Source organism: Colletes latitarsis, chromosome 12 (genome assembly GCF_051014445.1).
Source record: "Colletes latitarsis isolate SP2378_abdomen chromosome 12, iyColLati1, whole genome shotgun sequence".
Classification (NCBI taxonomy): domain Eukaryota; kingdom Metazoa; phylum Arthropoda; class Insecta; order Hymenoptera; family Colletidae; genus Colletes; species Colletes latitarsis.
In genome coordinates, this window is record NC_135145.1 from 28,233,333 (window position 1) to 28,258,458 (window position 25,126).

Below are 25,126 nucleotides of genomic sequence, written 5' to 3' on the forward strand. Positions count from 1 at the left end.
CCGGATGATGGCAAATACCAGACCTAACCCTGACCTAACCTGTGTTATCCAATAAAATATAGATTGAATCCAGGTTTAACTCATGTGGCAGTGTGGTACCACATTACTACGTGATCCAAACCGGAAAACGCCCTGGGTCTGGCCAACAAGTATGCGAAAAATGCGAAAGTATGAGCCAGATGATGGCAAATACCATACCTAACCCAAACCTAACCGGTGTTACCCTCTAATATATAGATCGAATCCAGGGTTACTTCACTGTTTCAGTGCGGTACCACGCTACTACCTGATCCAACCCAGAGAACGCCCAGGATCTGGCAACAGGAATGCGAAATATGCAAAAGTATGAGCCGGATGATGGCAAATACCAGACCTAACCCAGACCTAACCGGTGTTATCCTGTAAAATATAGATTGAATCCTGGTTTAACCCACTGTTTCAGTGTGGTACCGCATTACTACGTGATCCAACCCAGAAAACGTCCAGGATCAGGCCAACAAGTTGGCGAAAAATGCGAAAGTATAAGCCGGATGATGGCAAATACCAGACCCAACCCTGACCTAACCGGTGTTATCCTCTAAAATATAGATCGAATCCAGGATTAACTCACAGTTTCGGTGAGGTACCACATTACTACGTGACCCAAACCAGAAAAAGCCAGCATTTGCCCAACAATTATGCGAAAAAGGTGAAAGTATGAGCCAGATGATGGCAAATACCATACCTAACCCAAACCTAACCGGTGTTACCCTCTAATATATAGATCGAATCCAGGATTAACTCACTGTTTCGGTGTGGCATCACACTACTACGTGATCCGAACCAGAAAACGCCCAGGATCCGGCCAAAAAGTATGAGAAAAATGCGAAAGTATGAGCCGGTTGATGGCAAATATCAGACCCAACCCAAACCTAACCGGTGTTACCCTCTAATATATAGATCGAATCCAGGATTACTTCACTGTTTCAGTGCGGTACCACGCTACTACCTGGTCCAACCCAGAGAACGCACAGGATCTGGCCAACAAGTATGCGAAAAATGCGAAAGTTTGAGCCGGATGATGGCAAATACCAGACCTAACCCTGACCTAACCTGTGTTATCCAATAAAATATAGATTGAATCCAGGTTTAACTCATGCTGCAGTGTGGTACCACATTACTACGTGATCCAAACCAGAAAACGCCCAGGATCTGGGCAACAAGTATGCGAAATAAGCGAAAGTATGAGCCGGATGATGGCAAATACCAGACATAACCCTGACCTAACCGGTGTTACCCGCTAATATATAGATCGAATCCAGGATTACTTCACTGTTTCAGTGCGGTACCACGCTACTACCTGATCCAACCCAGAGAACGCCCAGGATCTGGCAACAGGAATGCGAAATATGCAAAAGTATGAGCCGGATGATGGCAAATACCAGACCTAACCCAGACCTAACCGGTGTTATCCTGTAAAATATAGATTGAATCCTGGTTTAACCCACTGTTTCAGTGTGGTACCGCATTACTACGTGATCCAACCCAGAAAACGTCCAGGATCAGGCCAACAAGTTGGCGAAAAATGCGAAAGTATAAGCCGGATGATGGCAAATACCAGACCCAACCCTGACCTAACCGGTGTTATCCTCTAAAATATAGATCGAATCCAGGATTAACTCACAGTTTCGGTGAGGTACCACATTACTACGTGACCCAAACCAGAAAAAGCCAGCATTTGCCCAACAATTATGCGAAAAAGGTGAAAGTATGAGCGAGATGATGGCGAATCCCAGACCTGACCCAGACCTAACCGGTGTTACCCTCTAATATATAGATCGAATCCAGGATTAACTCACTGTTTCAGTGTGGCATCACACTACTACGTGATCCAAACCGGAAAACGCCCTGGGTCTGGCCAACAAGTATGCGAAAAATGCGAAAGTATGAGCCAGATGATGGCAAATACCATACCTAACCCAAACCTGACCGGTGTTACCCTCTAATATATAGATCGAATCCAGGATTACTTCACTGTTTCAGTGCGGTAACACACTACTACCTGATCCAACCCAGAAAACGCCCAGGATCTGGCCAACAAGTATGCGAAAAATGCGAAAGTATGAGCCAGATGATGGCAAATACCAGACCTAACCCAAACCTAACCGGTGTTACCCTCTAATATATAGATCGAATCCAGGATTAACTCACTGTTTCGGTGAGGTACCACATTACTACGTGATCCAAACCAGAAAAAGCCAGCATTTGCCCAACAATTATGCGAAAAAGGTGAAAGTATGAGCGAGATGATTGCGAATCCCAGACCTGACCCAGACCTAACCGGTGTTACCCTCTAATGTATAGATCGAATCCAGGATTACTTCACTGTTTTAGTGCGGTACCACACTACTACCTGATCCGACCCAGAAAACGCACAGGATCTGGCCAACAAGTATGCGAAAAATGCGAAAGTATGAGCCGGATGATGGCAAATACCAGACCTAACCCTGACCTAACCGGTGTTATCCTCTAGAATATAGATTGAATCCAGGTTTAACTCACGGTTGCAGTGTGGTGCCACATTACTAAGTGATCCAAACCAGAAAACGCCCAGGATCTGGCCAACACGTATGCGAAATATGCGAAAGTATGAGCCGGATGATGGCAAATACCAGAACTCATCCAGACCTAAGCGGTGTTACCCTCTAATATATAGATCGAATCCAGTGTTAACTCACTGTTTCAGTGTGGCATCACACTACTACGTGATCCGAACCAGAAAACGCCCAGGATCCGGCCAAAAAGTATGAGAAAAATGCGAAAGTATGAGCCGGTTGATGGCAAATATCAGACCTAACCCAAACCTAACCGGTGTTACCCTCTAATATATAGATCGAATTCAGGATTACTTCACTGTTTCAGTGCGGTACCACGCTACTACCTGATCCAACCCAGAGAACGCACAGGATCTGGCCAACAAGTATGCGAAAAATGCGAAAGTTTGAGCTGGATGATGGCAAATACCAGACCTAACCCTGACCTAACCTGTGTTATCCAATAAAATATAGATTGAATCCAGGTTTAACTCATGTTGCAGTGTGGTACCACATTACTACGGGATCCAAACCAGAAAACGCCCAGGATCTGGGCAACAAGTATGCGAAATATGCGAAAGTATGAGCCGGATGATGGCAAATACCAGACCTAACCCTGACCTAACCGGTGTTACCCTCTAATATATAGATCGAATCCAGGATTACTTCACTGTTTCAGTGCGGTACCACGCTACTACCTGATCCAACCCAGAGAACGCCCAGGATCTGGCAACAGGAATGCGAAATATGCGAAAGTATGAGCCGGATGATGGCAAATATCAGACCTAACCCTGACCTAACCGGTGTTATCCTCTAAAATATAGATTGAATCCTGGTTTAACCCACTGATTCAGTGTGGTACCGCATTACTACGTGACCCAAACCAGAAAACGCACAGGATCTGGCCAACACGTATGCGAAATATGCGAAAGTATGAGCCAGATGATGGCAAATACCAGACCTAACCCTGACCTAACCGGTGTTATCCTCTAAAATACAGATCGAATCCAGGATTAACTCACTGTTTCGGTGAGGTACCACATTACTACGTGATCCAAACCAGAAAAAGCCAGCATTTGCCCAACAATTATGCGAAAAAGGTGAAAGTATGAGCGAGATGATGGCGAATCCCAGACCTGACCCAGACCTAACCGGTGTTACCCTCTAATGTATAGATCGAATCCAGGATTACTTCACTGTTTTAGTGCGGTACCACACTACTACCTGATCCGACCCAGAAAACGCACAGGATCTGGCCAACAAGTATGCGAAAAATGCGAAAGTATGAGCCGGATGATGGCAAATACCAGACCTCACCCAGACCTAACCGGTGTTACCCTCTAATATATAGATCGAATCCAGGATTAACTCACTGTTTCAGTGTGGCATCACACTACTACGTGATCCGGACCAGAGAACGCCCAGGATCCGGCCAAAAAGTATGAGAAAAATGCGAAAGTATGAGCCGGTTGATGGCAAATAGCAGACCTAACCCAAACCTAACCGGTGTTACCCTCTAATATATAGATCGAGTCCAGGATTACTTCACTGTTTCAGTGCGGTACCACGCTACTACCTGATCCAACCCAGAGAACGCACAGGATCTGGCCAACAAGTATGCGAAAAATGCGAAAGTTTGAGCCGGATGAAGGCAAATACCAGACCTAACCCTGACCTAACCTGTGTTATCCAATAAAATATAGATTGAATCCAGGTTTAACTCATGTGGCAGGGTGGTACCACATTACTACGTGATCCAAACCGGAAAACGCCCTGGGACTGGCCAACAAGTATGCGAAATATGCGAAAGTATGAGCCGGATGATGGCAAATACCAGACCTAACCCAAACCTAACCGGTGTTACCCTCTAATATATAGATCGAATCCAGGATTACTTCACTGTTTCAGTGCGGTACCACGCTACTACCTGATCCAACCCAGAGAACGCCCAGGATCTGGCCAACAAGAATGCGAAATATGCGAAAGTATGAGCCAGATGATGGCAAATACCAGACCTAACCCTGACCTAACCGGTGTTATCCACTAAAATATAGATTGAATCCAGGTTTAACACATGTTGCAGTGTGGTACCACATTACTACGTGATCCAAACCAGAAAACGCCCAGGATCTGGGCAACAAGTATGCGAAATATGCGAAAGTATGAGCCGGATGATGGCAAATACCAGACCTAACCCTGACCTAACCAGTGTTACACTCTAATATATAGATCGAATCCAGGATTACTTCACTGTTTCAGTGCAGTACCACGCTACTACCTGATCCAACCCAGAGAACGCCCAGGATCTGGCAACAGGAATGCGAAATATGCGAAAGTATGAGCTGGATGATGGCAAATACCAGACCTACCCCTGACCTAACCGGTGTTATCCTCTAAAATACAGATTGAATCCTGGTTTAACCCACTGTTTCAGTGTGGTACCGCATTACTACGTGATCCAACCCAGAAAACGCCCAGGATCAGGCCAACAAGTTGGTGAAAAAGGCGAAAGTATGAGCCAGATGATGGCAAATACCAGACCTAACCCTGACCTAACCGGTGTTATCCTCTAAAATATAGATTGAATCTAGGTTTAACTCACAGTTGCAGTGTGGTACCACATTACTACGTGACCCAAACCAGAAAACGCCCAGGATCTGGCCAACAAGTATACGAAAAATGCGAAAGTATGAGCCAGATGATGGCAAATACCAGACCTAACCCTGACATAACCGGTGTTATCCACTAAAATATAGATTGAATCCAGGTTTAACTCACGGTTGCAGTGTGGTGCCACACTACTACGTGATCCAAACCAGAAAACGCCCAGGATCTGGCCAACAAGTATGCGAAATATGCGAAAGTATGAGCCAGATGATGGCAAATACCAGACCTAACCCTGACCTAACCGGTGTTACCCTCTAATATATAGATCGAATCCAGGATTAACTCACTGTTTCAGTGTGCTACCACATTACTACGTGATCCAAACCTGAAGACGCCCAGGATCTGGCCAACAAGTATGCGAAAAATGCGAAAGTATAAGCCGGATGATGGCAAATACCAGACCTAACCCTGACCTAACCGGTGTTATCCACTAAAATATAGATTGAATCCAGGTTCAACTCATGTGACTGTGTGGTACCACATCACTACGTGATCCAAACCAGACAACGCCCTGGATCTGGCCCACAAGTATGCGAAAAATGCGAAAGTATGAGCCACGGGATGGCAAATACCAGACCTAACCCAAACCTAACCGGTGTTACCCTCTAATATATAGATCGAATCCAGGATTACTTCACTGTTTCAGTGCGGTACCACGCTACTACCTGATCCAACCCAGAGAACGCACAGGATCTGGCCAACAAGTATGCGAAAAATGCGAAAGTTTGAGCCGGATGATGGCAAATACCAGACCTAACCCTGACCTAACCTGTGTTATCCAATAAAATATAGATTGAATCCAGGTTTAACTCATGCTGCAGTGTGGTACCACATTACTACGTGATCCAAACCGGAAAACGCCCTGGGACTGGCCAACAAGTATGCGAAATATGCGAAAGTATGAGCCAGATGATGGCAAATACCAGACCTAACCCTGACCTAACCGGTGTTACCCTCTAATATATAGATCGAATCCAGGATTAACTCACTGTTTCAGTGTGGTACCACATTACTACGTGATCCAAACCAGAAAACGCCCAGGATCTGGCCAACAAGTATGCGAAATATGCGAAAGTATGAGCCAGATGATGGCAAATACCAGACCTAACCCTGACCTAACCGGTGTTACCCTCTAATATATAGATCGAATCCAGGATTAACTCACTGTTTCAGTGTGCTACCACATTGCTACGTGATCCAAACCTGAAAACGCCCTGGATCTGGCCAACAAGTATGCGAAAAATGCGAAAGTATAAGCCGGATGATGGCAAATACAAGACCTAACCCTGACCTAACCGGTGTTATCCTCTAGAATATAGATTGAATCCAGGTTTAACTCACGGTTGCAGTGTGGTGCCACATTACTAAGTGATCCAAACCAGAAAACGCCCAGGATCTGTCCAACACGTATGCGAAATATGCGAAAGTATGAGCCGGATGATGGCAAATACCAGAACTCACCCAGTCCTAACCGGTGTTACCCTCTAATATATAGATCGAATCCAGGGTTAACTCACTGTTTCAGTGTGGCATCACACTACTACGTGATCCGAACCAGAAAACGCCCAGGATCCGGCCAAAAAGTATGAGAAAAATGCGAAAGTATGAGCCGGTTGATGGCAAATATCAGACCCAACCCAAACCTAACCGGTGTTACCCTCTAATATATAGATCGAATCCAGGATTACTTCACTGTTTCAGTGCGGTACCACGCTACTACCTGATCCAACCCAGAGAACGCACAGGATCTGGCCAACAAGTATGCGAAAAATGCGAAAGTTTGAGCCGGATGATGGCAAGTACCAGACCTAACCCTGACCTAACCTGTGTTATCCAATAAAATATAGATTGAATCCAGGTGTAACTCATGCTGCAGTGTGGTACCACATTACTACGTGATCCAAACGAGAAAACGCCCAGGATCTGGGCAACAAGTATGCGAAATATGCGAAAGTATGTGCCGGATGATGGCAAATACCAGACATAACCCTGACCTAACAGGTGTTACCCGCTAATATATAGATCGAATCCAGGATTACTTCACTGTTTCAGTGCGGTACCACGCTACTACCTGATCCAACCCAGAGAACGCCCAGGATCTGGCAACAGAAATGCGAAATATGCGAAAGTATGAGCCGGATGATGGCAAATACCAGACCTAACCCTGACCTAACCGGTGTTATCCTGTAAAATATAGATTGAATCCTGGTTTAACCCACTGTTTCAGTGTGGTGCCACATTACTAAGTGATCCAAACCAGAAAACGCCCAGGATCTGGCCAACACGTATGCGAAATATGCGAAAGTATGAGCCGGATGATGGCAAATACCAGACCCAACCCTGACCTAACCGGTGTTATCCTCTAAAATATAGATCGAATCCAGGATTAACTCACTGTTTCGGTGAGGTACCACATTACTACGTGATCCAAACCAGAAAAAGCCAGCATTTGCCCAACAATTATGCGAAAAAGGTGAAAGTATGAGCGAGATGATGGCGAATCCCAGACCTGACCCAGACCTAACCGGTGTTACCCTCTAATGTATAGATCGAATCCAGGATTACTTCACTGTTTTAGTGCGGTACCACACTACTACCTGATCCGACCCAGAAAACGCACAGGATCTGGCCAACAAGTATGCGAAAAATGCGAAAGAATGAGCCGGATGATGGCAAATACCAGACCTCACCCAGACCTAACCGGTGTTACCCTCTAATATATAGATCGAATCCAGGATTAACTCACTGTTTCAGTGTGGCATCACACTACTACCTGATCCGACCCAGAAAACGCACAGGATCTGGCCAACAAGTATGCGAAAAATGCGAAAGTATGAGCCGGATGATGGCAAATACCAGACCTAACCCTGACCTAACCGGTGTTATCCTCTAGAATATAGATTGAATCCAGGTTTAACTCACGGTTGCAGTGTGGTGCCACATTACTAAGTGATCCAAACCAGAAAACGCCCAGGATCTGGCCAACACGTATGCGAAATATGCGAAAGTATGAGCCGGATGATGGCAAATACCAGAACTCATCCAGACCTAACCGGTGTTACCCTCTAATATATAGATCGAATCCAGGGTTAACTCACTGTTTCAGTGTGGCATCACACTACTACGTGATCCGGACCAGAGAACGCCCAGGATCTGGCAACAGGAATGCGAAAAATGCGAAAGTATGAGCCGGATGATGGCAAATACCAGACCTAACCCTGACCTAACCGGTGTTATCCTCTAGAATATAGATTGAATCCAGGTTTAACTCACGGTTGCAGTGTGGTGCCACATTACTAAGTGATCCAAACCAGAAAACGCCCAGGATCTGGCCAACACGTATGCGAAATATGCGAAAGTATGAGCCGGATGATGGCAAATACCAGAACTCATCCAGACCTAACCGGTGTTACCCTCTAATGTATAGATCGAATCCAGGATTACTTCACTGTTTTAGTGCGGTACCACACTACTACCTGATCCGACCCAGAAAACGCACAGGATCTGGCCAACAAGTATGCGAAAAATGCGAAAGTATGAGCCGGATGATGGCAAATACCAGACCTAACCCTGACCTAACCGGTGTTATCCTCTAGAATATAGATTGAATCCAGGTTTAACTCACGGTTGCAGTGTGGTGCCACATTACTAAGTGATCCAAACCAGAAAACGCCCAGGATCTGGCCAACACGTATGCGAAATATGCGAAAGTATGAGCCGGATGATGGCAAATACCAGACCTAACCCTGACCTAACCGGTGTTATCCTCTAAAATACAGATCGAATCCAGGATTAACTCACTGTTTCGGTGAGGTACCACATTACTACGTGATCCAAACCAGAAAAAGCCAGCATTTGCCCAACAATTATGCGAAAAAGGTGAAAGTATGAGCGAGATGATGGCGAATCCCAGACCTGACCCAGACCTAACCGGTGTTACCCTCTAATGTATAGATCGAATCCAGGATTACTTCACTGTTTTAGTGCGGTACCACACTACTACCTGATCCGACCCAGAAAACGCACAGGATCTGGCCAACAAGTATGCGAAAAATGCGAAAGTATGAGCCGGATGATGGCAAATACCAGACCTCACCCAGACCTAACCGGTGTTACCCTCTAATATATAGATCGAATCCAGGATTAACTCACTGTTTCAGTGTGGCATCACACTACTACGTGATCCGGACCAGAGAACGCCCAGGATCCGGCCAAAAAGTATGAGAAAAATGCGAAATTATGAGCCGGTTGATGGCAAATAGCAGACCTAACCCAAACCTAACCGGTGTTACCCTCTAATATATAGATCGAATCCAGGATTACTTCATTGTTTCAGTGCGTTACCACGCTACTACCTGATCCAACCCAGAGAACGCACAGGATCTGGCCAACAAGTATGCGAAAAATGCGAAAGTTTGAGCCGGATGAAGGCAAATACCAGACCTAACCCTGACCTAACCTGTGTTATCCAATAAAATATAGATTGAATCCAGGTTTAACTCATGTGGCAGGGTGGTACCACATTACTACGTGATCCAAACCGGAAAACGCCCTGGGACTGGCCAACAAGTATGCGAAATATGCGAAAGTATGAGCTGGATGATGGTAAATACCAGACCTAACCCAAACCTAACCAGTGTTACACTCTAATATATAGATCGAATCCAGGATTACTTCACTGTTTCAGTGCGGTACCACGCTACTACCTGATCCAACCCAGAGAACGCCCAGGATCTGGCAACAGGAATGCGAAATATGCGAAAGTATGAGCTGGATGATGGCAAATACCAGACCTACCCCTGACCTAACCGGTGTTATCCTGTAAAATATAGATTGAATCCTGGTTTAACCCACTGTTTCAGTGTGGTACCGCATTACTACGTGATCCAACCCAGAAAACGCCCAGGATCAGGCCAACAAGTTGGTGAAAAAGGCGAAAGTATGAGCCAGATGATGGCAAATACCAGACCTAACCCTGACCTAACCGGTGTTATCCTCTAAAATATAGATTGAATCTAGGTCTAACTCACAGTTGCAGTGTGGTACCACATTACTACGTGACCCAAACCAGAAAACGCCCAGGATCTGGCCAACAAGTATACGAAAAATGCGAAAGTATGAGCCAGATGATGGCAAATACCAGACCTAACCCTGACATAACCGGTGTTATCCACTAAAATATAGATTGAATCCAGGTTTAACTCACGGTTGCAGTGTGGTGCCACACTACTACGTGATGCAAACCAGAAAACGCCCAGGATCTGGCCAACAAGTATGCGAAATATGCGAAAGTATGAGCCAGATGATGGCAAATACCAGACCTAACCCTGACCTAACCGGTGTTACCCTCTAATATATAGATCGAATCCAGGATTAACTCACTGTTTCAGTGTGCTACCACATTACTACGTGATCCAAACCTGAAGACGCCCTGGATCTGGCCAACAAGTATGCGAAAAATGCGAAAGTATAAGCCGGATGATGGCAAATACCAGACCTAACCCTGACCTAACCGGTGTTATCCACTAAAATATAGATTGAATCCAGGTTCAACTCATGTGACTGTGTGGTACCACATCACTACGTGATCCAAACCAGACAACGCCCTGGATCTGGCCCACAAGTATGCGAAAAATGCGAAAGTATGAGCCACGGGATGGCAAATACCAGACCTAACCCAAACCTAACCGGTGTTATCCAATAAAATATAGATTGAATCCAGGTTTAACTCATGTGGCAGTGTGGTACCACATTACTACGTGATCCAAACCGGAAAACGCCCTGGGACTGGCCAACAAGTATGCGAAATATGCGAAAGTATGAGCCAGATGATGGCAAATACCAGACCTAACCCTGACCTAACCGGTGTTACCCTCTAATATATAGATCGAATCCAGGATTAACTCACTGTTTCAGTGTGGTACCACATTACTACGTGACCCAAACCAGAAAACGCCCAGGATCTGGCCAACAAGTATACGAAAAATGCGAAAGTATGAGCCAGATGATGGCAAATACCAGACCTAACCCTGACATAACCGGTGTTATCCACTAAAATATAGATTGAATCCAGGTTTAACTCACGGTTGCAGTGTGGTGCCACACTACTACGTGATCCAAACCAGAAAACGCCCAGGATCAGGCCAACAAGTATGCGAAATATGCGAAAGTATGAGCCAGATGATGGCAAATACCAGACATAACCCTGACCTAACCGGTGTTACCCTCTAATATATAGATCGAATCCAGGATTAACTCACTGTTTCAGTGTGCTACCACATTGCTACGTGATCCAAACCTGAAAACGCCCTGGATCTGGCCAACAAGTATGCGAAAAATGCGAAAGTATAAGCCGGATGATGGCAAATACCAGACCTAACCCTGACCTAACCGGTGTTATCCACTAAAATATAGATTGAATCCAGGTTCAACTCATGTGACTGTGTGGTACCACATCACTACGTGATCCAAACCAGACAACGCCCTGGATCTGGCCCACAAGTATGCGGAAAATGCGAAAGTATGAGCCACGGGATGGCAAATACCAGACCTAACCCAAACCTAACCGGTGTTATCCTCTAAAATATTGATTGAATCCAGGTTTAACTCACGGTTGCAGTGTGGTGCCACATTACTACGTGATCCAAACCAGAAATCGCCCAGGATATGGCCAACAAGTATGCGAAATATGCGAAAGTATGTGCTGGATGATGGCAAATACCAGACCTAACCCTGACCTAACCGGTGTTACCCTCTAATTTATAGATCGAATCCAGGATTACTTCACTGTTTCAGTGCGGTACCACACTACTACCTGATCCAACCCAGAAGACGCCCAGGATCTGGCCAACAAGTATGCGAAAAATGCGAAAGTATGAGCCGAATGATGGCAAATACCAGACCTAACCCAAACCTAAAGGGTGTTAGCCTCTAATATATAGATCGAATCCAGGATTATTTCACTGTTTCAGTGCGGTACCACGCTACAACCTGATCCAACCCAGAGAAGGTACAGGATCTGGCCAACAAGTATGCGAAAAATGCGTAGGTTTGAGCCGGATGATGGCAAATACCAGACCTAACCCTGACATAACCTGTGTTATCCAATAAAATATAGATTGAATCCAGGTTTAACTCAAGTGGCAGTGTGGTACCACATTACTACGTGATCCAAAGCGGAAAACGCCCTGGGTCTGGCCAACAAGTATGCGAAAAATGCGAAAGTATGGGCCAGATGATGGCAAATATCATACCTAACCCAAACCTAACCGGTGTTACCCTCTAATATATAGATCGAATCCAGGATTACGTCACTGTTTCAGTGCGGTACCACACTACTACCTGATCCAAACCAGAAAACGCCCAGGATCTGGCCAACAAGTATGCGAAAAATGCGAAAGTATGAGCCAGATGATGGCAAATACCAGACCTAACCCAAACCTAACCGGTGTTACCCTCTAATATATAGATCGAATCCACGATTAACTCATTGTTTCGGTGAGGTACCACATTACTACGTGATCCAAACCAGAAAAAGCCAGCATTTGCCCAACAATTATGCGAAAAAGGTGAAAGTATGAGCGAGATGATGGCGAATCCCAGACCTGACCCAGACCTAACCGGTGTTATCCTCTATAGAATTGATCGAAGCCCGGTTTAACCCGCTGTTTCATTGTGGTACCACATTACTACGTGATCCATACCAGAAAAAGCTCAGGATCTGGCCAACATTTAAATGAAATATGCGAAAGTATGGGCCAGGTAATATCAAATACCAGACCTAACCCAAACCTAACCGGTGTTACCCTCTAATATATAGATCAAATACAGGATTAATTCTCTGCTTCAGTGTGGCATCACACTACTACGTGATCCAACCCGGAAAACGCCCAGGATCTGGCCCAAAAGTATGCGAAAAATGCAAAAGTATGTGCCAGATGATGGAAAATACCAGACCTAACACTGACCTGACCGGTGTTACCCTCTAATATATAGATCGAATCCAGGATTAACTCACTGTTTCAGTGTGCTACCACATTACTACGTCATCCAACCCAGAAAACGCCCAGGATCTGGCCAACAAGTATGCGAAAAATGCGAAAGTATGAGCCGAATGATGGCAAATACCAGACCTAACCCAAACCTAAAGGGTGTTACCCTCTAATATATAGATCGAATCCAGGATTACTTCACTGTTTCAGTGCGGTACCACGCTACTACCTGTTCCAACCCAGAGAACGCACAGGATCTGGCTAACAAGTATGCGAAAAATGCGAAAGTATGAGCCGGATGATGGCAAATGCCAGACCTAACCCTGACCTAACCTGTGTTATCCACTAAAATATAGATTGAATCCAGGTTTAACTCATGTGGCAGTGTGGGACCACATTACTACGTGATCCAAACCGGAAAACGCCCTGGGTCTGGCCAACAAGTATGCGAAAAATGCGAAAGTATGAGCCAGATGATGGCAAATACCAGACCTAACCCAAACCTAACCGGTGTTACCCTCTAATATATAGATCGAATCCAGGATTAGCTCACTGTTTCGGTGAGGTACCACATTACTACGTGATCCAAACCAGAAAAAGCCAGCATTTGCCCAACAATTATGCGAAAAAGGTGAAAGTATGAGCGAGATGATGGCGAATCCCAGACCTGACCCAGACCTAACCGGTGTTATCCTCTATAGAATTGATCGGACCCCGGTTTAACCCGCTGTTTCATTGTGGTACCACATTACTACGTGATCCAAACCAGAAAACGCCCAGGATCTGGCCCAACAAGTATGCGAAAAATGCGAAAGTATGAGCCAGATGATGGCAAATACCAGACCTAACCCAAACCTAACCGGTGTTACCCTCTAATATATAGATCGAATCCAGGATTAATTCACTGTTTCAGTGTGGCATCACACTACTACGTGATCCGAACCAGAAAACGCCCAGGATCTGGCCAAAAAGTATGCGAAAAGTGCGAAAGTATGGGCCAGATGATGGCAAATACCAGACCTAACCCAAACCTAAAGGGTGTTACCCTCTAATATATAGATCGAATCCAGGATTACTTCACTGTTTCAGTGCGGTACCACACTACTACCTGATCCAACCCAGAAAACGCCCAGGATCTGGCCAACAAGGAATCGAAAAATGCGAAAGTATGAGCCGGATGATGGCAAATACCATACCTAACCAAGACCTAACCGGTGTTATCCTCTAAAATATAGATAGCATCCACGTTTAACTCACTGTTTCAGAGTGGTACCACATTACTACGAGACCCAAACCAGAAAACGCCTAGGATCTGGCCAACAAGTATGCGAACAATGCGAAAGTATGGGCCAGATGATGGCAAATACCAGACCTAACCCTGACCTAACCAGTGTTACCCTCTAATATATAGATAGAATCCAGGATTAATTCACTGTTTCAGTGTGGCTTCACACTACTACGTGATCCAACCCAGAAATCGCCCAGGATCAGGCCAAAAAGTATGCGAAAAATGCGATAGTAGGAGGCAGACGATGGCAAATACCAGACCTAACCCAGACCTAACCGGTGTTATCCTCTAAAATATAGATCGAATCCAGGATCCACTCACTGTTTCAGTGTGGTACCACATCACTACGTGTTCCAAACCAGAAAACGCCCAGGATCTGGCCATCAAGTATGCGAAAAATGCCAAAGCATGAGCCAGATGATGGCAAATACCAGACCTAACCCTGACCTAACCGGTGTTATCCTCTAAAGTATAGATTGAATCCAGGTTTAACTCACTGTTGCAGTGCGGTACCAAACTACTACCTAATCCACCCAGAAAACGCCCAGGATCTGGCCATCAAGTATGCGAAAAATGCGAAAGCATGAGCCAGATGATGGCAAATACCAGACCTAACCCTGACCTAACCGGTGTTATCCTCTAAAATATAGATCGAATCCAGGATCAACTCACTGTTTCAGTGTGGTACCACATTACTACGTGTTCCAAACCAGAAAACGCCCAGGATCTGGCCATCAAGTATGCGAAAAATGCCAAAGCATGAGCCAGATGATGGCAAATACCAGACCTAACCGTGTCCTAACCAGTGTTATCCTCTAAAATATAGATCGAATCCAGGATCAACTCACTGTTTCAGAGTGGTTCTACATTACTACGGGATCCAAACCAGAAAACGCCCAGGATCTGGCCAACAAGTATGCGAAAAATGCGAAAGTATGGGCAGGATGATGTCAAATACCATACCTATCCAAGACCTAACCGGTGTTATCCTCTAAAATATAGATAGAATCCACGTTTAACTCACTGTTTCAGAGTGGTACCACATTACTACGAGACCCAAACCAGAAAACGCCTAGGATCTGGCCAATAAGTATGCTAAAAATGCAAAAGTATGAGCCAGATGATGGCAAATACCAGACCTAACCCTGACCTAACCGATGTTATCCTCTAAAGTATAGATTGAATCCAGGTTTAACTCACTGTTGCAGTGCGGTACCAAACTACTACCTAATCCAACCCAGAAAACGCCCAGGATCTGGCCATCAAGTATGCGAAAAATGCGAAAGCATGAGCCAGGTGATGGCAATTACCAGACCTAACCCTGACCTAACTGGTGTTATCCTGTAAAGTATAGATTGAATCCAGGTTTAACTCACAGTTTCAGTGCGGTACCACACTACTCCGTGATCCAAACCAGAAATCGCCCAGGATCTGGCCAAAAAGTATGCGAAATATGTGATAGTATGAGCCAGATGATGGCAAATACCAGACCTAACCCTGACCTAACCGGTGTTATCCACTAAAATATTGATTGAATCCAAGATAAACTCACTGTTTCAGTGTGGTACCACATTACTACGAGATCCAAACCAGAAAACGCCCAGGTTCTGGCCAACAAGAATGCGAAAAATGCGAAAGCATGAGCCAGATGATGGCAAATACCAGACCTAACCCTGAGCTAACCGGTGTTATCCTCTAAAATATAGATCGAATCCAGGATCAACTCACTGTTTCAGTGTGGTACCACATTACTACGTTTTCCAAACCAGAAAACGCCCAGGATCTGCCCATCAAGTATGCGAAAAATGCGAACATATGAGCCGGATTATGGCAAATACTAGACCTGACCCTGACATAACCGGTGTTATCCTCTAAAATATAGATCGAATCCAGGATTCCTTCACTGTTTCAATGCGGTACCACACTACTACCTGATCCAACCCAGAAAACGCCCAGGATCTGGCCAAAAAGTATGCGAAATATGTGATAGTATGAGCCAGATGATGGCAAATACCAGACCTAACCCTGACCTAACAGGTGTTATCCACTAAAATGTTGATTGAATCTAAGATAAACTCACTGTTTCAGTGTGGTACCACATTACTGCGAGATCCAAACCAGAAAACGCCCAGGTTCTGGCCAACAAGTATGCGAAAAATGCAAAAGTATGAGCCAGATGATGGCAAATACCAGACCTAACCCAAACCTAACCGTTGCTACCCTCTAAAATATAGATTTTATCCAGGTTTAACTCACTGTTGCAGTGTGGATCCACAATACTACGTGATCCAAACCAGAAAACGCCCAGGATCTGGCCAAAAAGTATGCGAAAAATACGATAGTATGAGGCAGACGATGGCGAATACCAAACCTAACCCTGACCTAACCGGTGTTATCCTCTAAAATATAGATTGAATCCAGGTTTAACTCACTGTTTGAGTGTGGTGCCACATTACTACGTGATCCAGACCAGAAAACGCCCAGGATCTGTCCAACAAGTATGCGAAAAATGCGAAAGTATGAGCCAGATGATGGCAAATGTCAGACCTAACCCTGACCTAACCGGTGTTATCCTCTAAGATATAGATTGAATCCAGGTTTAACTCACTGTTGCAGTGTGGTACCACATTACTACGAGACCCAAACCAGAAAACGCCTAGGATCTGGCCAACAAGTATGCGAACAATGCGAAAGTATGGGCCAGATGATGGCAAATACCAGACCTAACCCTGACCTAACCAGTGTTACCCTCTAATATATAGATAGAATCCAGGATTAATTCACTGTTTCAGTGTGGCATCACACTACTACGTGATCCAACCCAGAAATCGCCCAGGATCAGGCCAAAAAGTATGCGAAAAATGCGATAGTAGGAGGCAGACGATGGCAAATACCAGACCTAACCCAGACCTAACCGGTGTTATCCTCTAAAATATAGATCGAATCCAGGATCCACTCACTGTTTCAGTGTGGTACCACATCACTACGTGTTCCAAACCAGAAAACGCCCAGGATCTGGCCATCAAGTATGCGAAAAATGCCAAAGCATGAGCCAGATGATGGCAAATACCAGACCTAACCCTGACCTAACCGGTGTTATCCTCTAAAGTATAGATTGAATCCAGGTTTAACTCACTGTTGCAGTGCGGTACCAAACTACTACCTAATCCAACCCAGAAAACGCCCAGGATCTGGCCATCAAGTATGCGAAAAATGCGAAAGCATGAGCCAGATGATGGCAAATACCAGACCTAACCCTGACCTAACCGGTGTTATCCTCTAAAATATAGATCGAATCCAGGATCAACTCACTGTTTCAGTGTGGTACCACATTACTACGTGTTCCAAACCAGAAAACGCCCAGGATCTGGCCATCAAGTATGCGAAAAATGCCAAAGCATGAGCCAGATGATGGCAAATACCAGACCTAACCGTGTCCTAACCAGTGTTATCCTCTAAAATATAGATCGAATCCAGGATCAACTCACTGTTTCAGAGTGGTTCTACATTACTACGGGATCCAAACCAGAAAACGCCCAGGATCTGGCCAACAAGTATGCGAAAAATGCGAAAGTATGGGCAGGATGATGTCAAATACCATACCTATCCAAGACCTAACCGGTGTTATCCTCTAAAATATAGATAGAATCCACGTTTAACTCACTGTTTCAGAGTGGTACCACATTACTACGAGACCCAAACCAGAAAACGCCTAGGATCTGGCCAATAAGTATGCTAAAAATGCAAAAGTATGAGCCAGATGATGGCAAATACCAGACCTAACCCTGACCTAACCGATGTTATCCTCTAAAGTATAGATTGAATCCAGGTTTAACTCACTGTTGCAGTGCGGTACCAAACTACTACCTAATCCAACCCAGAAAACGCCCAGGATCTGGCCATCAAGTATGCGAAAAAAGCGAAAGCATGAGCCAGGTGATGGCAATTACCAGACCTAACCCTGACCTAACTGGTGTTATCCTGTAAAGTATAGATTGAATCCAGGTTTAACTCACAGTTTCAGTGCGGTACCACACTACTCCGTGATCCAAACCAGAAATCGCCCAGGATCTGGCCAAAAAGTATGCGAAATATGTGATAGTATGAGCCAGATGATGGCAAATACCAGACCTAACCCTGACCTAACCGGTGTTATCCACTAAAATATTGATTGAATCCAAGATAAACTCACTGTTTCAGTGTGGTACCACATTACTACGAGATCCAAACCAGAAAACGCCCAGGTTCTGGCCAACAAGAATGCGAAAAATGCGAAAGCATGAGCCAGATGATGGCAAATACCAGACCTAACCCTGAGCTAACCGGTGTTATCCTCTAAAATATAGATCGAATCCAGGATCAACTCACTGTTTCAGTGTGGTACCACATTACTACGTTTTCCAAACCAGAAAACGCCCAGGATCTGCCCATCAAGTATGCGAAAAATGCGAAAATATGAGCCGGATTATGGCAAATACTAGACCTGACCCTGACATAACCGGTGTTATCCTCTAAAATATAGATCGAATCCAGGATTCCTTCACTGTTTCAATGCGGTACCACACTACTACCTGATCCAACCCAGAAAACGCCCAGGATCTGGCCAACAAGAATGCGAAAAATGCGAAAGTATGAGCCAGATGATGGCAAATACCAGACCTAACCCTGACCTAACAGGTGTTATCCACTAAAATGTTGATTGAATCTAAGATAAACTCACTGTTTCAGTGTGGTACCACATTACTGCGAGATCCAAACCAGAAAACGCCCAGGTTCTGGCCAACAAGTATGCGAAAAATGCAAAAGTATGAGCCAGATGATGGCAAATGCCAGACCTAACCGTGTCCTAACCAGTGTTATCCTCTAAGATATAGATTTTATCCAGGTTTAACTCACTGTTGCAGTGTGGATCCACAATACTACGTGATCCAAACCAGAAAACGCCCAGGATCTGGCCAAAAAGTATGCGAAAAATACGATAGTATGAGGCAGACGATGGCGAATACCAAACCTAACCCTGACCTAACCGGTGTTATCCTCTAAAATATAGATTGAATCCAGGTTTAACTCACTGTTTGAGTGTGGTGCCACATTACTACGTGATCCAGACCAGAAAACGCCCAGGATCTGTCCAACAAGTATGCGAAAAATGCGAAAGTATGAGCCAGATGATGGCAAATGCCAGACCTAACCCTGACCTAACCGGTGTTATCCTCTAAGATATAGATTGAATCCAGGTTTAACTCACTGTTGCAGTGTGGTACCACATTACTACGAGACCCAAACCAGAAAACGCCCAGGATCTGGCCAACAAGTTTGCGAAAAATGCGAAAGTATGGGCCAGATGATGGCAAATACCAGACCTAACCGTGTCCTAACCAGTGTTATCCTCTAAAATATAGATCGAATCCAGGATCAACTCACTGTTTCAGAGTGGTTCTACATTACTACGTGATCCAAACCAGAAAACGCCCAGGATCTGGCCAACAAGTATGCGAAAAATGCGAAAGTATGGGCAGGATGATGTCAAATACCATACCTAACCAAGACCTAACCGGTGTTATCCTCTAAAATATAGATAGAATCCACGTTTAACTCACTGTTTCAGAGTGGTACCACATTACTACGAGACCCAAACCAGAAAACGCCTAGGATCTGGCCAACAAGTATGCTAAAAATGCAAAAGTATGAGCCAGATGATGGCAAATACCAGACCTAACCCTGACCTAACCGATGTTATCCTCTAAAGTATAGATTGAATCCAGGTTTAACTCACTGTTGCAGTGCGGTACCAAACTACTACCTAATCCAACCCAGAAAACGCCCAGGATCTGGCCATCAAGTATGCGCAAAATGCGAAAGCATGAGCCAGGTGATGGCAATTACCAGACCTAACCCTGACCTAACTGGTGTTATCCTGTAAAGTATAGATTGAATCCAGGTTTAACTCACAGTTTCAGTGCGGTACCACACTACTCCGTGATCCAAACCAGAAATCGCCCAGGATCTGGCCAAAAAGTATGCGAAATATGTGACAGTATGAGCCAGATGATGGCAAATACCAGACCTAACCCTGACCTAACCGGTGTTATCCACTAAAATATTGATTGAATCCAAGATAAACTCACTGTTTCAGTGTGGTACCACATTACTACGAGATCCAAACCAGAAAACGCCCAGGTTCTGGCCAACAAGAATGCGAAAAATGCGAAAGCATGAGCCAGATGATGGCAAATACCAGACCTAACCCTGAGCTAACCGGTGTTATCCTCTAAAATATAGATCGAATCCAGGATCAACTCACTGTTTCAGTGTGGTACCACATTACTACGTTTTCCAAACCAGAAAACGCCCAGGATCTGCCCATCAAGTATGCGAAAAATGCGAAAATATGAGCCGGATTATGGCAAATACTAGACCTGACCCTGACCTAACCGGTGTTATCCTCTAAGATATAGATTGAATCCAGGTTTAACTCACTGTTGCAGTGTGGTACCACATTACTACGAGACCCAAACCAGAAAACGCCCAGGATCTGGCCAACAAGTATGCGAAAAATGCGAAAGTATGGGCCAGATGATGGCAAATACCAGACCTAACCCTGACCTAACAGGTGTTATCCACTAAAATGTTGATTGAATCTAAGATAAACTCACTGTTTCAGTGTGGTACCACATTACTGCGAGATCCAAACCAGAAAACGCCCAGGTTCTGGCCAACAAGTATGCGAAAAATGCAAAAGTATGAGCCAGATGATGGCAAATACCAGACCTAACCCAAACCTAACCGTTGCGACCCTCTAAAATATAGATTTTATCCAGGTTTAACTCACTGTTGCAGTGTGGATCCACAATACTACGTGATCCAAACCAGAAAACGCCCAGGATCTGGCCAAAAAGTATGCGAAAAATACGATAGTATGAGGCAGACGATGGCGAATACCAAACCTAACCCTGACCTAACCGGTGTTATCCTCTAAAATATAGATTGAATCCAGGTTTAACTCACTGTTTGAGTGTGGTGCCACATTACTACGTGATCCAGACCAGAAAACGCCCAGGATCTGTCCAACAAGTATGCGAAAAATGCGAAAGTATGAGCCAGATGATGGCAAATGCCAGACCTAACCCTGACCTAACCGGTGTTATCCTCTAAGATATAGATTGAATCCAGGTTTAACTCACTGTTGCAGTGTGGTACCACATTACTACGAGACCCAAACCAGAAAACGCCCAGGATCTGGCCAACAAGTATGCGAAAAATGCGAAAGTATGGGCCAGATGATGGCAAATACCAGACCTAACCGTGTCCTAACCAGTGTTATCCTCTAAAATATAGATCGAATCCAGGATCAACTCACTGTTTCAGAGTGGTTCTACATTACTACGTGATCCAAACCAGAAAACGCCCAGGATCTGGCCAACAAGTATGCGAAAAATGCGAAAGTATGGGCAGGATGATGTCAAATACCATACCTAACCAAGACCTAACCGGTGTTATCCTCTAAAATATAGATAGAATCCACGTTTAACTCACTGTTTCAGAGTGGTACCACATTACTACGAGACCCAAACCAGAAAACGCCTAGGATCTGGCCAACAAGTATGCTAAAAATGCAAAAGTATGAGCCAGATGATGGCAAATACCAGACCTAACCCTGACCTAACCGATGTTATCCTCTAAAGTATAGATTGAATCCAGGTTTAACTCACTGTTGCAGTGCGGTACCAAACTACTACCTAATCCAACCCAGAAAACGCCCAGGATCTGGCCATCAAGTATGCGAAATATGCGAAAGCATGAGCCAGGTGATGGCAATTTCCAGACCTAACCCTGACCTAACTGGTGTTATCCTGTAAAGTATAGATTGAATCCAGGTTTAACTCACAGTTTCAGTGCGGTACCACACTACTCCGTGATCCAAACCAGAAATCGCCCAGGATCTGGCCAAAAAGAATGCGAAATATGTGATAGTATGAGCCAGATGATGGCAAATACCAGACATAACCCTGACCTAACCGGTGTTATCCACTAAAATATTGATTGAATCCAAGATAAACTCACTGTTTCAGTGTGGTACCACATTACTGCGAGATCCAAACCAGAAAACGCCCAGGTTCTGGCCATCAAGTATGCGAAAAATGCAAAAGTATGAGCCAGATGATGGCAAATACCAGACCTAACCCAAACCTAACCGTTGCTACACTCTAAAATATAGATTTTATCCAGGTTTAACTCACTGTTGCAGTGTGGATCCACAATACTACGTGATCCAAACCAGAAAACGCCCAGGATCTGGCCAACAAGTATGCGAAAAATGCGAAAGTATGAGCCAGATGACGGCAAATACCAGACCTAACCTGGACCTAACCGTTGTTGTCCTCTAAAATACACATTGTATCCAGGTTTAACTCACTGTTGCAGTGTGGTATCACATTACTACGTGAACCCAACCCAGAAAGCGCCCAGGTTCTGGCCAACAAGTATGCGAAAAATGCGAAAGTATAAGCCAGATGATGGCAAATACCAGACCTAACCCTGACCTAACCGGTGTCATCCTCTAAAATATAGATTGAATCCAGGATTAACTCACTGTTTCAGTGTGGCACCACATTACTACGTGTACCAAACCAGAAAATGCCCAGGCTCTGGCCATCAACTATGCGAAAAAAGCCAAAGCATGAGCCAGATGATGGCAAATACCAGACCTAACCCTGACCTAACCGGTGTCATCCTCTAAAATATAGATTGAATCCAGGATTACTTCACTGTTTCAGTGCGGTACCACACTACTACCTGATCCAACCCAGAAAACGCCCAGGATCTGGCCAACAAGTAAGCGAAAAATGCGAAAGTATCAGCCAGATGATGGCAAATACCAGACCTAACCCTGACCTAACAGGTGTTATCCACTAAAATATTGATTGAATCTAAGATAAACTCACTGTTTCAGTGTGGTACCACATTACTGCGAGATCCAAACCAGAAAACGCCCAGGTTCTGGCCAACATCTATGCGAAAAATGCAAAAGTATGAGCCAGATGATGGCAAATACCAGACCTAACCCAAACCTAACCGTTGCTACCCTCTAAAATATAGATTTTATCCAGGTTTAACTCACTGTTGCAGTGTGGATCCACAATACTACGTGATCCAAACCAGAAAACGCCCAGGATCTGGCCAACAAGTATGCGAAAAATGCGAAAGTATGAGCCAGATGATGGCAAATACCAGACCTAACCCTGACCTAACCGGTGTTATCCTCTAAAATATAGATTGAATCCAGGTTTAACTCACTGTTGCAGTGTGGTATCACATTACTACGTGAACCCAACCCAGAAAACGCCCAGGATCTGGCCAACAAGTATGCGAAAAATGCGAAAGTATAAGCCAGATGATGGCAAATACCAGACCTAACCCTGACCTAACCGGTGTCAACCTCTAAAATATAGATTGAATCCAGGATTAACTCAATGTTTCAGTGTGGTACCACATTACTACGTGTTCTAAACCAGAAAATGCCCAGGATCTGGCCATCAACTATGCGAGAAAAGCCAAAGCATGAGCCAGATGATGGCAAATACCAGACCTAACCCTGATCTAACTGGTGTTATCATGTAAAATATAGATTGAATCTAGGTTTAACTCACAGTTTCAGTGCGGTACCACACAACTCCGTGATCCAAACCAGAAAACGCCCAGGATCTGGCCAACAAGTATGCGAAAAATGCGAAAGTATGAGCCAGATGATGGCAAATACCAGACCTAACCCAAACTTAACCGGTGTTACCCCCTAATATATAGATTGCATCCAGGATTGCTTCACTGTTTCAGTGCGGTACCACACTACTACCTGATCCAACCCAGAAAACGCCCAGGATTTGGGCAACAAATATGCGAATAATGCGAAACTATGAGCCAGATGATGGCAAATACCAGACCTATCCCTGACCTAGCCGGTGTTATCCTCTAAAATATAGATTGAATCCAGGTTTAACTCACTGTCGCAGTGTGGTGCCACACTACTACCTGATCCAACCCAGAAAACGCCCAGGATCTGGCCAACAAGTATGCGAAAAATGCGAAAGTATGAGCCAGATGATGACAAATTCCAGACCTAACCCTGACCTACTCGGTGTTATCCTCCAATATATAGATCGAATCCAGGATTAGCTCACTGTTTCAGTGTGGTACCACATTACTACGTGATCCAAACCAGAAAACGCCCAGGATCTGGCCAACAAATATGCGAAAAATGCGAAAGTATGAGCCAGATGATGGCAAATACCAGACCTAACCCAAACTTAACAGGTGTTTCCCCCTAATATATAGATCGAATCCAGAATTGCTTCACTGTTTCAGTGCGGTACCACACTACTACCTGATCCAACCCAGAAAACGCCCAGGATTTGGGCAACAAATATACGCATAATGTGAAACTATGAGCCAGATGATGGCAAATACCAGACCTATCCCTGACCTAGCCGGTGTTATCCTCTAAAATATAGATTGCATCCAGGTTTAACTCACTGATGCAGTGTGGAACCACATTACTACGTGATCCAAACCAGTAAACGCCCAGGATCTGGCCAAAAAGTATGCGAAAT